This window comes from Monodon monoceros, unplaced genomic scaffold, assembly GCF_005190385.1.
Source record: "Monodon monoceros isolate NGI ecotype Baffin Bay Population unplaced genomic scaffold, NGI_Narwhal_1 Super_Scaffold_14, whole genome shotgun sequence".
NCBI lineage: Eukaryota > Metazoa > Chordata > Mammalia > Artiodactyla > Monodontidae > Monodon > Monodon monoceros.
Genome location: NW_021703770.1, coordinates 32,089,446 through 32,107,368, shown reverse-complemented (window position 1 = coordinate 32,107,368; position 17,923 = coordinate 32,089,446). Strand labels below are relative to the sequence as shown.

Below are 17,923 nucleotides of genomic sequence, written 5' to 3'. Positions count from 1 at the left end.
TAATGGGTGGTTGCCAAAGGGGTGGGGGACGGGGGGCTGGGTGAAATAGATGAAGGGGATTAAGAGGAACAAACTTCTGGTTATAAAATAAATAAGTCACGGGATGTAATATACAGCATAAGGAATATGTTCAGTAATAACTCTGTATGGAGACAGATGGTTACTAGACTTACGGTGATCATTTTGTAATGTATTTAAATGTTGAATCACTATATGGTACACCTGAAACTAACATTAATATTGTACATCAACTATATTCAATAAAAACAGAAGTGGCTGGGGGCAAAAACTTTAGTTCTTCCTGCCCCAATAATTTCTCCTCAAAAGCCAATTTAATTTTTTAAAGAGTATTCTTTGATATAATTTATCGCCATTTTATTAATTTTCCATATAGTCTAAAAAAAAGGTTTTTTGGAAATTTTTTAATTTCATGAATTTTGATACACAAACTAAGAAAACTAGTGTGTGCTTGCTTTACAAATTTGCCCTGAAGACAAGTAAGCCCTTATTCTACTCCCCACCTCTAGCAGCAAGGCTACTGCCGCAAACACCCTTCTAAGCAGAAATTTCGGAGCCACCACATTTAATATAGGCAGGCAATATATTATTATGGCTTTTTGACAAATAAGAAAATGCAAGTACAGAAATAATGGGTGATTGCCCAAGGTTTTGGATTTGTAGGCCAAATACAGAACCAGGATGAAAACAACTCTGAGCCTGCCTGCTGAACCATACCACTTTCCAGTTTTAAATATTTAACAGCCTAACGCTTACATGGACAGTTCAGACGCAAGAGTTGATGCAAGCAGAAATGTAGTGACACTTTCTGCAAATGCTTTCTTTGTGTTCAAAACAGCAATAACAGCTAAAACAACTAAGGACATGTTGCCGAGAAGTAACTGCCATTCTGGAAATCACACATGCATTTGCATGGTGAAAGGTTTATGGGCACACCACTTCAGCTGTACCACAAAGGGCAGGAAACGGAAAAATAACACCTCTGGCCATAAGTCAATTCTAATAATTTGAAATAAAACAAAATATGCATCTATGTAAGCTATAAATATAGATTCCATACATCATCGATGCAACTGACACATATATACAACACCATGGAACATTTGAACAAGAGGGAATCTTTGATCATCTCAAACAGGGGTTTTCAAAGCTTCTTAAGCCTTAGAACCCCGTGTCCAAATGAAAATTATAAAAATAAGTGTATCATTTTAGTTGAGTGCATTGGCCCAGTGACCCCCTTGGCTCTGAAAGGGATCAGATAAACACTGTTTGAAAACCACTTCTTTCATCCAATTTCCTTATTTTACAGGACTGTTTGAAAATATGCCAAGATTAAGATAAAATTGTGTGAACTGCAGTAGTGTGTGTGTGCGTGTGTGTGTGTTACTCAACAGCCATGCACTTATTTTTTCATGTTCCAAAAGTTTATAATATCTGCTAAAGCTTCTCAAGCTTAAGCCTGCTAGGAATCACCTGCAGAGTTGTTAAAACACAGTTTTCTGAACCCCAACCCAGAGATGCTGACCCGGAAGATTAGGGTGTGGTCATGGATTTGCATTTCTGACCAGCTCCAAGGTGCTGCTGCTCTGCTGCTGGTCTGGGAACCTCACCTTGAGTACCTGCACTCAAGGACAGCCTACAGATACAGACTTGCACTAAAGGAAAATGAGGGCACCAAAAACCTCCCTTACAAGCTCTCCCACCCAACACAGCAAAGGGCTTGCAAATACTTGCTGATGACCAGTTACTGAGACAGCTAGTTTGTAAAGTGAGCTGCTCCATGGCATTGGATATAACACTTCTCATTGGAACAGTGCCCAGGTTGACACTCCAAGGATCTCACATAAATAACCTCATTCCACACTTTCCAGGGTTTCTTTGTCCTCCGGTGGGTTTCAGTGAAGAGAATGCGGCTGTGTCTTCTATCTCCCTTACCTTTTATCTTCTCTTTGCACCTCACATTCGTTCTCCAACCTGCTCCACCTGACCCTTATGGACTAAATCAATGGGTTCCCTTATCCCCTGACTTCCGGTTGGATTGTATCCATAGAAGGCACTGGCAGGAGGTTAGGAAGTAGGAGAAGGTTGAAGGTGCTGTTTGCATTGCCCCAGCTTCCTCCCTGCCAGGATGCCATGGGCTGGCAGTGCTCCTACCAAAGGGCACAGCTCATATTGGATGGCCCTTTCCTTTCAGCCACCCTCTATGGATTCTGGTAACTGTCCATCCCCTGACCTTTCAGGACTAGTGGGAGTAAAGGCTCCCAGCTGTAGCTAGCCCTGGGGTACTGCATTATCTCTTAATAGTTTCTATAAACCCTAGCCTCACTTTCATTTTGTTAAATTCTGCTTGAATGGCCAGTTCAAGGGTGCCTTCACTTCCTGATGGGACCCTAACCGGTAATATAAGGATGTTTCTTTGACTGCTCTCATGAGAGGCCAGGGCTTGGGGCCCTACCCTCACCCATGGCTTACTCTCCCTATGCTAGCTGTAATTTAGAAAAACTACCTACCTCTTCTCTATCTCACACAGGGATAAGAAGGTACAATAATTTATTTGAAATCAATGCACACTTTTAAAAACTCAAAATGTTCATATCCAACTTAGTTGTAGCATTTGATATATACCATGACTTAAACATTCAAAGCAATATACAAATAAGTCTCACGTGGATTTTTTAGACTTTGAAGTTTAATGGATGCAAGTATTTTGAAGGCTGATTCTTTCACTAGCAGTTTGCCTGTTATTCAATAAATGTTAGCTATTACTCAAAATACAAACTGAGCTCCTGCAATGTGCCAGTCACTGAGCCAGGCCCAGTATGTACCAAGGTGAACAGGACAATCTCCCCTCCTGCCGTCATGGAGATTCCAGTCCAGCAAAAAAAGGAGATATTCTAAAATAAATTACAGAATTTATTTTTAGGTTATTACTATGATAGGTGCTATGCAGGAGAAATGCCAACGCTGAGTACACAAGGCAAAGGGGTGGGATGGGGGAGGGGAACGTGGGGGAGGGGAGGGTTGGGAAGTTGGGATGGGTATCCTGACTAAGTGGAGGAAATAGCAGGTTTACATGGACATACTTCATCTCACTATAGTCTTTTCTGAATCTTCTCCTAATGGAAATTCACATTTAAATAAGAAACAAAGACAGAAATGCAAGTCCTTTGAAAAGCCGAGGGAGGGTCTTAGAAGATGGAAAGGAGAAACAACTGTTTGCCCAGACTGAAATGTTACTCAGAAATGGTTAAGGTGGAAAAAAAGCAACGCTGTGATCGTTACACGTGTTTTCATAGCAGGAGAACAAGCCTCTATTTTCTATTTCTGTCCTAAACTATTTTTATTCAATGTCCACACTCTACTTTGTTTAGATGCCTCTGCTGAAAAACAAGTATTCTAAGAGAATTGATAGGCTGCTTTTCTTTCCTTTAGGACATTTTTCGTTGGACCTGTTGTTTCCTTAAGAGTCATTCTAAGTGCTCAAAATGCTAAAAGGCACTAAAAAAATAATGAACAAATTTTCACAGAAACTGAATTTTCCAAGCAACAAACTTGGTGCTAATGAGGGGGTTTCAACGTGGTCCCTCAGACACTGAAAACCAATTTCAAACAGAAATCCCATTAAAGGCCCCACAGGTGAACACTCACAGGCAGGTGCATTCACTCTGGCGGCTCCTCTCAGGCGGACCTTGGCTCTGCTACAATGAACTCCCTCTTTACCACTCACAGGGATCCTCGCAGCAGACTGCGATGCATAGAATTTCCATCCTAGTTCAGCACAGGGCGATAGGGCACATTACTCACTTTCATGAAATTTATGGAAGATTTTGGTACTTAAGATGGTCTTCAATTATTTAAGGACCAGGCTATAAAAGCTACAGGCAAGTCATGGTAAATAGAGCAGGAAATGAGAAAGCCCAGAGGCTTTGTCCTCTCTCCCTTCTCTCCCCACTCTGTACCCGTTCCCAACAAGTCCCTTGTCTCTTCTCAGTAGCTTTTTTGTTACAGGAGATGGCAGCCCATGTTACACAGTGACCAGTGGCCCAGATACAAATATTCTGCCCCCTCTCCAGAGAAATGCATATACATGCTTGTCAGTCTACATGGGATAATCTTTTGAGTTCAGAAAATATGATTACTATACTCATATATATCCCAACTATGTTTACCTCCTTTTCCTTTTTGTTAATTTAAACAGATCCTATTATCTTGGTCAAGAAACTAGAGATTAAGAGCATGTGTATCAGAGCCAAGGTCAAACTCCTTCCAAATGCCCCATCCAGGCTCCCAGCTATGATCACCATCTTCATTCTCATCACTGTCATTTACTGAGTCAGGTCCTATCTTAAGTGCTTTAAGTCAATTATATTTCATTTCGCCTTCCCCTGTATTCTCCCCATTTTACCAATGAGAAAGCTGAAAAGAGATTAAGTTATGTGGGCAACGTCACCCAGGTAATAAATGGAAGACCTGGGATGTCATCCCAGGCCTATCTGATTCCACAAGCCAGTCTCTACACCATAATGATGTTCATTAAAACAGAACTTAACCCTTCAGTCGAAGCATGCATTGTGTGTATGTGGTGGGGCAAGCGGGAGAGGGAGTGAGGGGAGAACTGTTTTATCGGTAATCTCTAATAAACCTTCATGGCTGTAAGCTCTGAGAGGGCAGGCATCCTACATGTCTTATTTTCCATGGTATCCCAGATCCTAGCACAAGACTTGGCATACAGCAGGTGTTCAACAAAAGCCTGAAGAAAAGGAAGGGAGGGAGAGGGGGAGGGTGGGAGTAAGGGAAGGAAGGAAGGAATGAAGGAAGGAATGCAGGCTGACTCTCAAAGAAAACAGTACATTTGGTAAAGTAGATAGAAATGTATAAGGGTCTGTAGCTCAGCTCATGTATCTGAATGCTGTGGCCCTTTAAGAAATAAGGAGGCAGTTTTCCAGTTGTTCAGGGAGATAAAGGAGGAATGAACAAGATTGGCAGCAAAATATTTGTCATACGGTTAATAGGGTACTCAGACCAATCGGTTTAGGCCACATATAAATTTGTAAAAATTACTCAGAGAGCAAAACCCCAGGGAAGTACAATGCAGTGGGCAGCTTTTCATTCCTGAAGATTCCAGTGGGGGTGGGTGGATGACCATTGGTAGTGGGACCCTGGGAGCAGCCATAAGGGACTAGTAAGTAAGCAGGAAGGCATCTTTTGGATAGCACTCATTCTGGAAATTTTTCTCTTTTTGCTAAAACCTAACGAGGCTCATAAGGCCACTCCAACTCCAAAGTATGGAGAAGAATGCATTTTATACCACGAATGATGTAACATTCATTCCTGAACACAGGACAGAGTAATGAACAAATATAGGGTTTATACTCTCGTGCAGCTCACAACAAATCAGCAAATAAACATGAGAAGTACCAGGAAGTGATAAGTGCTATGCAGAGAATTAAAACGGGGTGCTGGAGGCTATCATGGAGCTTATAGCAAATCAACAAATGAATCTGGGAAATATCAGTGTAGGATAAGGGCTCTGCAGAGAAGCCATGTGATTGACTTTAAAATGACGCAGAATAAAAACAAGAAGTCATTCTGAGTTTTCTCAATAAAGCCAAAAGCTACACTCTACTCTTCTTCCCTGAATTTATAGATAGACTTTTCCTTTCAGAATGCTGTGATAAGGGTACTGAGTTGGACTATAACAGCTCAAATCCTTATAAGACAGAGCGAGAACAGCAAATAGAAACAAGTAAATGAAACTCAATCCATATAGTGTAGGGAATGCATTTTGCAGGCCTCAGTCATCTTTCTTTCTGGGAACTAACCTACTTTCCCAGCCAGTCTAAATGCCACAAAAGACCCTGTTAGCTTCGTGGAAAGGTGAAAAACAGAAACTCAGCCAGCATAGCCTTTGTGTTACATCGGGGCCTGAGGCCCTAATGAGCTCACACTCAGGACAGGGGTGGTGGTGGTGGCACCACCTTGATCAGAGGCTTGGCAGCCGTGAGGAGAAAGACACTGCACTGGGCTGAGGCCAGAGCCAAAGGAAGGCCTGGCAATTCCACATCAGCTTTGGCATCTCTGGAAGCCGTATGTAATACCAGGACAACAGAAGTGCACTACTTACAGCTCACAGGCAATGGCTTTGCTCCTTCACCAAAGGAAAAATAAATACCACAATGACAAGACCTCACTCCCCTCCATCCTTGCCTGCACCAGGAAGCTGACCGGGCCTAGCCAGGTCCACTCCCAGGAAAGGTGGAGGTGGGGACACATCAGATGCTGCATCATATGTGTCTTCTGGTTAAGGCGGCATTTTACAGAAGGGGAAGCAGGAGCCTGCATTCCTTCCACGGGGACTTGAGAGCCACTGAAGCTTTTCAACAGTGGAGCGATCAGATTTGTGCTTTACAGGAGACGGAAGTACTGGTAAAGGCAGGGTCTCAAGATGCATAGAGAAAAGTGACCGAGATGGCAAAGTATCTGAAAATGATGAAAAATGAGAAACAGCTGAAAGAACTGGGCAGGGAGGAGACATAGGGAACATAAAATACTCTTTAATACTTCAAGGCTCTCATATGGAAGAGGGATTCAGAGTTCTCTGCAAGAACTAGAATGGAAGTTAAAGAGTTGGAATGGGGAAGAGATACAGATTTCACCTGTGACCAAACAGAAGAACTTTCTGATGACTAATGCTAAGCAAAAATAGAGCAGGTTACCCATGAAGGCTGTGACTCACTGGTGGTGTTCAAGTACGGTCCAGATTACATGACCATGAAATCCTTGTCCATTTTGCTTTTTTTTTTTTTTTTTTTTTTGCGGTACGCGGGCCTCTCACTGTTGTGGCCTCTCCCGCCGCGGAGCACAGGCTCCGGACGCACAGGCCCAGCGGCCACGGCCCACGGGCCCAGCCACTCCGCGGCATGTGGGATCTTCCCGGACCGGGGCACGAACCCATGTCCCCTGCATTGGCAGGCGGACTCTCAACCACTGCGCCACCAGGGAAGCCCAATCCTTGTCCATTTTATGCTCTATTATTTCGTGATTTCCTCCATCAATGTCCAAGGCCTTTCTAAGTCTATCAACTCATAGCTGTCCTGAAAAACACAACTCAAGTTCCATCTCCAAGTCACTCCAGGCCTTTCCATAATCGTCTCTCCCTTTTCTGAATAAGACACTTATTACTTGTACCATTTATCTGGGAGATAAGCTTGCACAGCTTTGTGGCATTGTTTCTATTGAACAGTTACCTATTTCTTGTATATCAATTAGTTTTCATGGATTTTATCTCTGTAATTAGACAATAGCTTCTGGAAGGCAATAATCTCATCTTATATTTACAGAACAAGTCTTGTGCCTTGCACATAGCAAATGCCCAGCCTGTTGGCTTATTACCAAGACTCCTCAGTGCCTACCCCGTAAAACTGCAGGTCTCAAGGTAAATTTCTTGTGTGCATCCATACAAGAAACCTTGTGGGTTCTTTCAGATCTCTGATCCTGATTATTTCATTTTCTGATTATACTCAGTTATATTTTAGTTGTATTGAGCTAAATATTTCTTCCAATTAAAACAGTATTCTTCCAAAGCATATTTTTAGAGAAGGGGAAAAACAAGAATGAAACTTTTAATTGAAAACATTTTAAACCTTTCTTTCCATCACAAAATAAAAGGAATGGTTCTGCAGCAGAAACTGTCATCCAGAAAATCAGCCACTTATGAAAGGCTTAATTTTTCTCATGGTTGAATTAAAACAAGTGCAATTAACACTACTGATTTATTCTCCCACACAGAGGTTGCCTTTGTGAATATTAGAATTCAAGACCAATAACAGGGAATTCCCTGGTGTTCCAGTGGTTAGGACTCCACACTTCCACTGCAGGGGGCATGGGTTTGATCCCTGATCAGGGAAATAAGATCCTGTATGCTGTGTGGCATGGTCATAAATAAATAAATAAATAAATAAAATCAATAGGGAAAAAATTGACTCCTCCATAAATGATGTTGAGACAACTGGCTATCCATTTGAAAAAGAGGTAGATCACCAACTCATACCACAAACAAACAAACAGATCAATTAACAAATTAAGGTGCCTCTCAAACTGAATGACTGTAGGAATTTTTCAGCCCCTTTGGGTCTTTACATGGATACACCTGTTGAATGTGGCTCCTTCCATAACCTATTTAAGTGATCATTCCTTTTTCTAAATGCAGCCTTTGAGTTATACGAATTTCCAGTATCGGAGGGCAGTTCACAACCATATTTTGGATGTGAACTTTCCTTTGGAGAAGGAGCCAAAGCCACAGAAGCTGAAATCTCCCCCAAGATGCTGCTTTTGAGCAAGCACCATGAGCTTGCCTTATACCAAGTCCTTCTGATACTTTGAGATTGGAGCAGACTGAATGGGAAATACCACAGACCCACTTTATATGTTGAGAGCCAATGTGCATGCAGTTAGGCTTCTTGTAAAAGGTTATAGCCTTGAAAATCCCTCTGATTTCTTATACGTAAAAAACTGCACATACTGTTTTCATGTAATGGATTTTCCATGACAACACATAAATTAGCATATGTTGGAAACTGTAAAGGGCTCTCTTCCCTTCTATTTCCGGCTGCTTCCACACTGAAAGACATGACCCCGTGGGTATGCAGAGTTAGACAATTCTATTTTTAAAAGAGAAATAAAGCATGGTGTGAACGGTTCTAAACCCCCAAATGGCCAGAGGCTACCAGATAAATACACTTCTGAGACAGAGGCTGAACACTTCTTGGAACTTGTTCTCCCTTCTGAGCACATTTACCACAGAAGTTCCCCTGCCTCTGAGGTCCTGTCCCTCTGCCACCAGGCAGTGAGGGGTTTGCAAATCTAACTGATGGGCACGTTGTCTCCTCATCCCCATCCCTGGCCCTCTCAGAGGCTCTGCCAAGGGTTCACTACCCTAGTCCAGAACCAGGATCTCCTTTTCTTTAAGAAAGTTTAGTTCCAAATACCTTAGCCCACGTCTGCTATCGACCCGCAGAACTCCACCTCCACACCGTGGCCTGAAGAAAACCAGAAATGGAAAGCTTCCAATCCCCTTTGTCCCCAGGCTAATGAAAATATGGGGGGGGGGGATTTTATGCATCTGAATTTTCACCTTCCTATTAGAGGGAAACGTATGAAATTCATCACGCAACTAGGCCCACCAGATGAGCTTGTTTTTGTGAAAAAAACAGTTAACTAACCAAAACTGTAGGGTCGTGTTTATCTGCTGTGATAGCTCCTCTCCATTGGCCCCTTCAAGTCCACTCTCTATGCTTCACCCTGCTCAGAAGCCCAGAAGGCTACATTTTATGGAATGCAGCGCTGGGCTTCTTGCCATCTCCCTGGGTTCGGGTTGGGGTCTGCAATGGAAGGCCTCGTGAGCAGAAGGAAGAGAGCCGGAGGGTTTACTGTTCAGTCTTCTCCTGGTGGGTGGATATGTTCCTCTGCTCTATGCACAGCCCCATCCAGCGGCCTCTCCCACCTGAAGTTCGTTCCCTTCCTCTGTCCCCTCAGGGTGCTTTCATTGTCCTTTTTTGGTTTCCCTTAACCTGCCTACACTTTTGTAAATAGAACTTTCCTTAAACTCTCCCGAACTTCCTGCTTGAGTGTGCCTCTGTTTCCTGCCGGACTCTGCAGCACTATTTTAATCTAGCATTCTCCAGAAATGCCTCCACCTGAGGCTTCAACAAGCCATGAGCACCCAAGAAACCAGGAGAGAGGAAAGAAACCAACTGGTTATATGCTGTTTATAAAAACAACTCATTCTTAGGACAGTTCTCTAAGTCTTTAACCTTTCTAAAGGTTTTAATGCAAAAATAAAAAAACCCAAAAGAAGGAAAAATCTCTGCTTAAACATCATCTACCACCATCCCAGGCTCTGCATCCAATACACAAACTTCTGCTTCCAAAACCAAGGGTATAGACGTAGCCCTCTTCCAGCATATGGTTCCATGACATAAATAGCTTTAATAAATATCAGTATAATAAAATATATCATTGACATCAGATAGTGTTATTTATAGAAGAAATGGGCAAGGCCTTTAAGAATAAGAGCGAAAAATCTGTTCTATAGGACAGCTGACTAATAAATGTTGGAGCTCCTAAGTGAGAGGAGTTTGCAATTTAATACCAAAATTGTTCAGCTATTTCTAACTGACTCAAAAACAACTCTTGGAAACCTAGGAGATCAACAAGCACTGAAGCATCGTGCTCTTTCCATCAGCGGAAAGGGCTTAAAGGACTCTCCAAATAACATCCTCTCTCTCCCATATTTGAAATTAAAGGCAAGCCAGAAGCTATCAAGTGTAACTTAACCCATCTGAAGAGAATACAGTCACGTTTCTTCCGTTTAAGAACAAGGATAAAGGAGTGCTGAAAAACCACCACTTTTTCAAATCACAGAGAATGGTATTTTATGATTGAATCTGTGACTCCCTAAGACAACTCTACCCAGAGAGTTTCCACCATCATCTCAGATCAGGTCTTTGCAGCTCAGCTTCTCATCTGTGCCGAGAGCTCAGGCACCCCACACACTTTGGGGGCTGGAATACCAGCTTTCTAAGTAACATGTGACAGCAGACACCAGAGTCAGGGACATGGATGTAGCTGAAGGGCCTATCCACAGACTATCTACTTTATTAGAGCATAAAATATCTAACCAAGGTCAGTCCCATGCTCCCTTTAATCCAGCATCCTGCCCCTCGCTGAGAACTGTCATTTAGACACCAGCTTCAAGGATGAAGGACATCCTCTAAAAGCATGTTTCCACTCCTGACCCATATAGATTATATCACCCACTGTCCTGTCCTTAAAAAATAATCAGGAAGACTAACTGAACAACAACAAGAAAGAGTCTAGTGGGACAAGGTGAAGTTTACTTCTGCTTCTCCATCCAGCCAGAAGTTCCAGAGTGGTGGCTTGGGAGGTTGGGTCTGTCTCCTTTAGGTGAGGAAAATTCTCTCCTTTACATCACCATCCCCATACCCTGCTTCACTCACAAACGTGACCTATCTGGCCCTGTCCTAGACGGTGTCCCAGGTTCACTCCTATGAACATTTAAAGATACAATTAAAGAGAGAGGAAGATGAACTGGCCAGGCGGCAGGGTGGGGGCAGAGAATCCTATGGATGCTGTGGTGGCTTTAAAACTTGTTGGCAAATTCTGTGATATTTCTCCCATGTACAGGTGGAGTCAAATTCCCCAACTCTTGAATTTGGGATGGCTTACTCACATCCACCAAATAAAATGTGGTGGAAGCTGTGCTGGTAACTTGCAAATTTAGATGAAAAGAGCAGTAGAACTTCTGTCTGGCGCTCGCTCTCTCTCTCTCTCTCTCTCTCTCTTCCCCCCACCCCCGCCCCGCCTCTTTTTCTCATTCAGGATCTTCACTTGTGGAACTCGGCCACCAAGCCACATGGAAGCCAAGCACCCATGGAGAGGCCCATGTGAAGAGAAACCAGGATTCCCCATCCCAGCCTTCTGGCAAGCCCCTCACCTCAAGCCCCCAGCCAAAAACCAGAGCCAACTTGCCAGCCATGAGAGGGTGCCATCATGGCAGTGGGTCCTCCAGCCTCCAGTTGACCTGTCCCAGCTGATACCGTGTGGAGCAGAGATGAGCCTTCCCACCCAGCCCAGCTCCGATTAGAGATTCGTGAGGCATGTAAGTGATTGCTGTGCCCCGTGGTTTTGGGGTGATTTGTTATGCAGCAATATCAGAAAAGACGCTTAGACTCTAAAACTTCTACTAGTAATTCCAATATGGAACCTATTAAATATGTCTTCATCTAGTGAGAGGACAGAAAAATGAGGGAGAAGGCAGGTTCTATAGCTTCTACATTTTTTAAAACCATGAGAACCCAAATATAACCCCCCAAAAAGGTACGCGTGACCTTTCACACTTGACATTTTACTCACTTTTAAGGGCTATAAAAAATGGAAGAGGAAAGAGGATGAATGCTAATGATGCTGGGACTGGAGAGCCAGAGTAGGCACGCCTATCTCTGCCCCTTCACTTTAAAAACCCTTGCAATACTTCCTTTTTCTTCCCAAGCTGCTTATTTTTGCTGGCAAGATTATTTACAGTCAACCCTTCTTCCTAGAAGGACATCAGATCAAATTCCCAAAACGCTCATTCAATAACATTCAAGGGGTGAGGGTTGAAGCTCTGAAGCCTTAGGGCGTGTTTTTTTCCTGAAAATTATTCTGCACACTCCATCACATGAAGTTCCTGAAATTCACCCAGCAGCATGTCACTTCCTTGTTCAAAAACAAATGAGCACTCCCTTTTACTTACTGTATTAAATGTAATTTTCTTTGTCTATCTTTTATGGTATCATGGCTTCCCCTTGTATATTGAACTATACTTCCCAATCTGCCTTGGTTATTCTCACCTTAAGCTTTGATTCATGCCAAGCCATAGCCCCTTACCTATGTCTTTTTTATCAGCCAACTGTCTTTCAAAGCCATATTCAAGCCTAATCTCAATTAAAAAAAAAAAAAAATTCCCTGACCACTGCAGCTGACAGCAATTGAACTCTTACGGCACTCACAATCCACGGGGCTCATCTGGTATTTATGCAGATCTTCCCGTTCTCCACCACTCATTATGGGTCCTTCAAGTGCAGGACCATATGTTATTCAACTTTACATTCCTCCCCATCACTCCAAACATACCCACAAGCCCCACTCAGCATCTTGAATATCTTATGTGTTCAATTACTGCTTGTTAGATTAGTTAAATGAATTAAATAATATGGCAAATAGCCTGCAAAGTTCCATCTAGTAATACTTTTATTTTAACCAGTAACTACTCTTAAGGAATGAAGCTTTAATTGGGCAATTCTGAGCCTGAGCCAGCCAGCTGGGGTTGATAAGTATTTGGTGGGGGAGGGATTGAGGAACACTCAAATGGGGAGGTGGCTGCCTATGTCAGACCTGCCCAGGGAAATTTATCTTCTGTTTATTATGTATGAAGAAAGGTGTAGAAATTATTTAGTGTAAACCTTCAATTTAGAGATGAAGACAGTAAGACTCAGAGAGGGTAAGTCATAAGTCCCAAAGCAGCTGGTTATCCGCAGAACTGGCCTTGACCTAATTTCTCCTGACTCCAGGAGTTCTAGCATTCTTTCCACTACAGAAAACTGGAGGACTACTGCCTTTTCTCAATAAGCACTCCTCTTTGAAGAGCAGCCTATAGACAGTATTTCAAATTGAACATTTAAATGATCTTTTTAAAGTCAATTTTGACTGTGAAGAATGACCCCAATTGCTAGACATTTTCTTCTCAAGAAAAAAAAAAATCCACTTTTTTATTCCTCTGACTGAGAAAGATGCGCTCATGTATCTAACTTGCAAGCAATTTCTCCAAAGGAAAAGGGGATTCTTATCTGAGCACTGCATCATACAGTGTCTCTGGGATGAAAACAGCGAACCAGACCGAGTAATTGGCATAGCCAAAAGAAAAATATAAAAGATGAATGCCGATGCATTAAAAACAAACTCAGAACCCAGGACATTTCTCAAGTAAATGTGTGCATTTACTTGAGAAATTGATAAAAAGCAGCTTAAATTACAAACCCTTTTCTTTAAGAGGCTCAGCAATCACTCCTTGTTAGTATACTAGTAAATCCTTTTTACCAGATTTACCTTCCAGATTCTAAGATGGATTAAATCTTTCCACTGACCTTGTCAAAATAGGCCTTTCTCATGACAAGAAGTAATAAAGGCAACTCCATGGCCCAGATTAATAAGATCAGACAGGCAGGCTGACACAGACAGCAGAACAAAGTCCCCCAGTAATTTTTAACTTAAAAAATAACTCATGAGAAATGAGTACTCCACTTTGTTTTCAAGTTCTGGCTCTATATTTTGATTAAATAAGGAAAAGTTATTTATCTATAGCTATAGCTATATCTGAGATAAACACACTTGTCAACACATATGTCAAAATAGAAATTTAAGGAGTATAGTGGTATATAGTAGTTAAGAACCCATCCTCTAAAGCCAACTACCTAGTTGAAATCCCAGCTCTGTCACTTCCTGTGTGACGTTGGGAGAGTTACTTAAAACATCTTCTAGTTCAGTGTCTTGATCTAAAACATGAAATTGATATTATTAGTTAATTCACAAGGTTTTTATTAGGAATCAGTGACAATACATGCAAGGGACTTAGTGCCTAGTAAACACATAAACATTAGCTGTTATTATTATCTGGGAGAGGCGCAAAATTATTAATATGTGACTACAGATGGTCTTCCCCTATCCCCTCCTGCTTGTCAGGTCAGCTCCAGGGTTTTCTCTTGTTGCACTGTCTGAGTCTGGGTGTGAGAAAATCCACTAGAGAGCATTCAAACTCTATTTCCCGGGGGGAGGTTCTATGTAGGAAAAAGGGTCATGGGTCGAGTGTGTGGGCTTCGGGGAAGATGGCTAAGTGTATGAGCTAGACAGTACGTGTCAGCAGAAAAGTAACAGGGAAGCCATTTAGAAATGAGATGGCAATATGAAGAGAGGAAGTTTCAAGCAACTGCGGCATGAAATAGAATTGAAAAGAAGAGAAAAGGTATATTTAAGAACTTCATGTTCGTTTCATGTTCTTTGAGAGTTATGATAAAGATAGGAATTAATTTTTTTTGTAATTGCTTTGGACTATGGGACATTGTTCCCTTGGATGTGAGGCTGTACTGAGACTGAGCCTCAATTTCATATGGGTGCAGAGCAAGTTAGGGAGACAGAACAATTTGCACTACATGGCTTCAGATTTACAAGAACAGATTATCACAAAGCGGTAAACATCACTGAGCAGAGCACACAGCTTTAAAAAGAAGCTAAAACATTCCCTCCATGTATTCACTAGAGGCCTTTAAAAAATATTTTAGCAGTAGGTATCGAGAGCCATAAAAACATTCATCCCGCTCCACGGGGTACTAGTTCATCCTAAAGGAAAAAAAAAGAAACGCTGTACACAAGAAGATGCTCATGGCAACATTATTTATAACAGTAAAAAAAAAAAAAAGGAACCAACCAACCAACTAACCAAAATAAAGTGCACTGATTTAATAGAATGATACAACTTTGTTTAAAATGATAATGTTGACACTTGGGAAAATTTCTTAAAAACCCAGAATACTGATGCTGATCCTGGAGCTGTCCGCTTCCAGCTTAAGGACACAGAAAAGATCACTGCCCTTAGAATTATGGGCTATAGCCTGTTTGCTGATGCTTTCTGGGTAACCCAGGCTTTCAGAACTCCTTTATTTTCCTCAGAAATGACTTTAGATTAACCCTCATCCAATTAACCTAGTATCTGCAACTGCCCACCAGTTTCAAGAGATCTGGGCCTGGCCCCTCTTATTCTCCTTAGTTCTAGTTTAAGAATAACAAATAAAACTTTTGCATTTATTCTTCTGGTTTTGAAGGTTTTTAAGTTTCACATCCTCTATTGGATTCAGAGGGTTAATAAAGCCTTTGATAACCCATTTCTTTAAATAACAGTCCCAGCACGCCTGGAACAGTAAGTAGAACCCTGGGAACAATGCTCTTGCTGAGAACCTGTGTGATCTCTGCCACATAATCTGTAGAATCAGACCTGGGTTTTTATTTAAGGAACTTGCAGAAAAGGAGAGAAACATACCATGTTAACACCATTCATTCCTTCATTCATTCATTCCACAAATAAGCACCGACAATGTGCCAGACGCCACTGGGAGCACAGACTGTCACAGTCCCAAGCTGCAAGAGATGCAGGGAACAGTTAATTCTCATGAAATGGGATGTGTGCCTTGAGAGAGGAAGTGTGGGGAGACAGAGGAGACAGCTAAGCCAGCTTCCAGTAAGTCAGGGAAGAGGAGGCAACATTCTCCCTGCATTCAATCGGAAAGATTTCAAATCAGTCGTAGAAAAAATGAAGAAATAGGCGCAATTCAGACTTTGTGTTCTTATTTCTAAGCCATATTCTTTCAGCCTGTCCTGTTCTATTCTCCTAAACACCGCCTCCAAATACCATTTCAAAAGCAGACACCATAAATGTAATCTGAGAACCAAAGTCCCCTCAGCAAATAGCAGATAAGCTAACATTCTCCAACAACCCACTGTGGGCCAGGCCCTCATCCAACTGCCAACCTTGCCATTTTGATTTTCTCTGTCTTGGATGAAAATATTCTCTCTCTCCATCCTGGTATGGTTTTAATTTAGCTCTGTGAATGACAGTAGTAGGAAGTAGTTTATTTTGGTTTTAAGTAGAAAGGAAGACATATTTTGTTTTTTTTTTAAGAGTGGCAAAGGGCACGCTGAATCATCTTCTTTTGCCTGACATCGTACAGACAATGTGCTATTTTTATAGAAAAGATTCATCTTCTCTAATTTTGATGGTGTCCTGAGTAGCCTCAGTGTGACAGGTCGGAGAAACTACACAGTGACACAGACTTGTCACAAACACAATAAATTATCAGGTGCCCCTCACCTCTCCTGGAAAAACTACCAAGGCTGCTTGTTCCCGTGAGGCTGAGACCCTTACAGCTTCATGCAGGATGGGAATTTGAGAAGAAAGGGAGTCAACATTGATCCATCTCCATTGTAATCCCACTAATACAAAAACCCTAACCTTGAAATCTGATTTTAGCCACTCCAATAAAATTTCAGGAGAAAAAAACAATTTTGAAACATGGAGAAGTTTGCAAAAGTTATCTACTTCACATAAATAGTAGTAACTCATGTGCCTGAGTTCTCCCCCAAGGCAGCGGGGATCCAGAGGAGTTCAGGGAGGGCCGAGGGCAACAGAGAGAAAAGACAGGGCTGAGGAAACAGGGCAAGAAAGAGTCCAGCCAACCACCCAATGCAAAGGATCTAGGTAAAGGGGAGATGCAGGTAGAGAATAGGAGAAAACAAAGGAGAATGGAACAAATCTAGAGGTACTATTTATAGGGTGTCTGTGGAGAAGGCAAGAGCCAGGGAGGGCCCAGAACCATTTCAGAAGGCACAGGCAATACAATTAAAACCCTGGCCATGCTCCTCCCAACTGCACACTGTCCACCATCCAGGGCAAAAAGGGTCTCTTGAAGAGGCAGTCCCCTTGAAAATCCCTCAGGAACGTGTCTCTCTGGGGCCTTGCCATGCCGCTTGTCAAAAATTTCAGCACAGCTAGTTTGGGTTCTTGCGCTGGAGTGAATCTTTGGTTGAGCACCAGCTGAACTAGCTGGCTTCATTTATTGGCCATGTTGGATGAAAAGCACATTATTAAAGCTCTATGCGGCAAGATGCTCATACCATGTAAGTCATGTGAGAGGCAAAGTCATCTGAGCAAAGAGTGTGGGCGGTGACGCCCTGATGGAAGGGCAGATAGAAGTGCTGGTGTTATTCAAATGTTCAGTGGGCTTGTTCTTCCTCTTCCCGCTTCCTCCTTCCCTCCCTCGACCCTAATCACAAAGAGCTCAATTATGATAAGGAAAGTGTGTCACCTTTTCCCAAAGTCAAGTGAATTCATGAATTTCCATTATTAAGCTAAAATATATGTATTAACTATAAAGGCTGAAAATGTAAACTGCTTCAACAAATATTACAATATATTAAAATAGGTAAGGACAATGAATGCAGGTTGATAAAGAACATCAATCTATCATGGAGATCTTCCCTCCATTTTGTGATTGACAGGAAAGACTCTATACTATAATAATACAAATGGCCAACATCCCAGCCGTGCCACTTACCAGCTGGCTGAATTTGGGCAAGGTAACTAACAGCTGTATCTAAGTTGTAAGCAGGATTAATAATGGATTGTTGTCTAAATGTCCATCGACAGATGAATGGATAAAGAAGATGTGGCACATATATACAATGGAATATTAGCCATAAAAAGAAATGAAATTGAGTTATTTGTAGTGGGGTGGATGGA

The 17,923-nt window shown here is 42.1% G+C and overlaps 1 protein-coding gene across 3 annotated transcripts in view; it reads right to left on the bottom strand.

The window, feature by feature from the left end:
• Positions 1–17,923, bottom strand: part of NCALD (neurocalcin delta) — a 428,946-nt gene that overhangs the window by 255,986 nt on the left and 155,037 nt on the right. The window contains exon 1 of one of the 3 annotated variants that reach the window (XM_029222622.1): positions 3,667–3,745. The exons of the other annotated variants lie outside the window; for them this stretch is intronic. The gene's annotated coding sequence lies outside the window, so the exon portion shown is untranslated. Of the gene's footprint in view, positions 1–3,666; positions 3,746–17,923 lie in introns of those variants that run through there. 3 annotated transcript variants of the gene reach the window in all.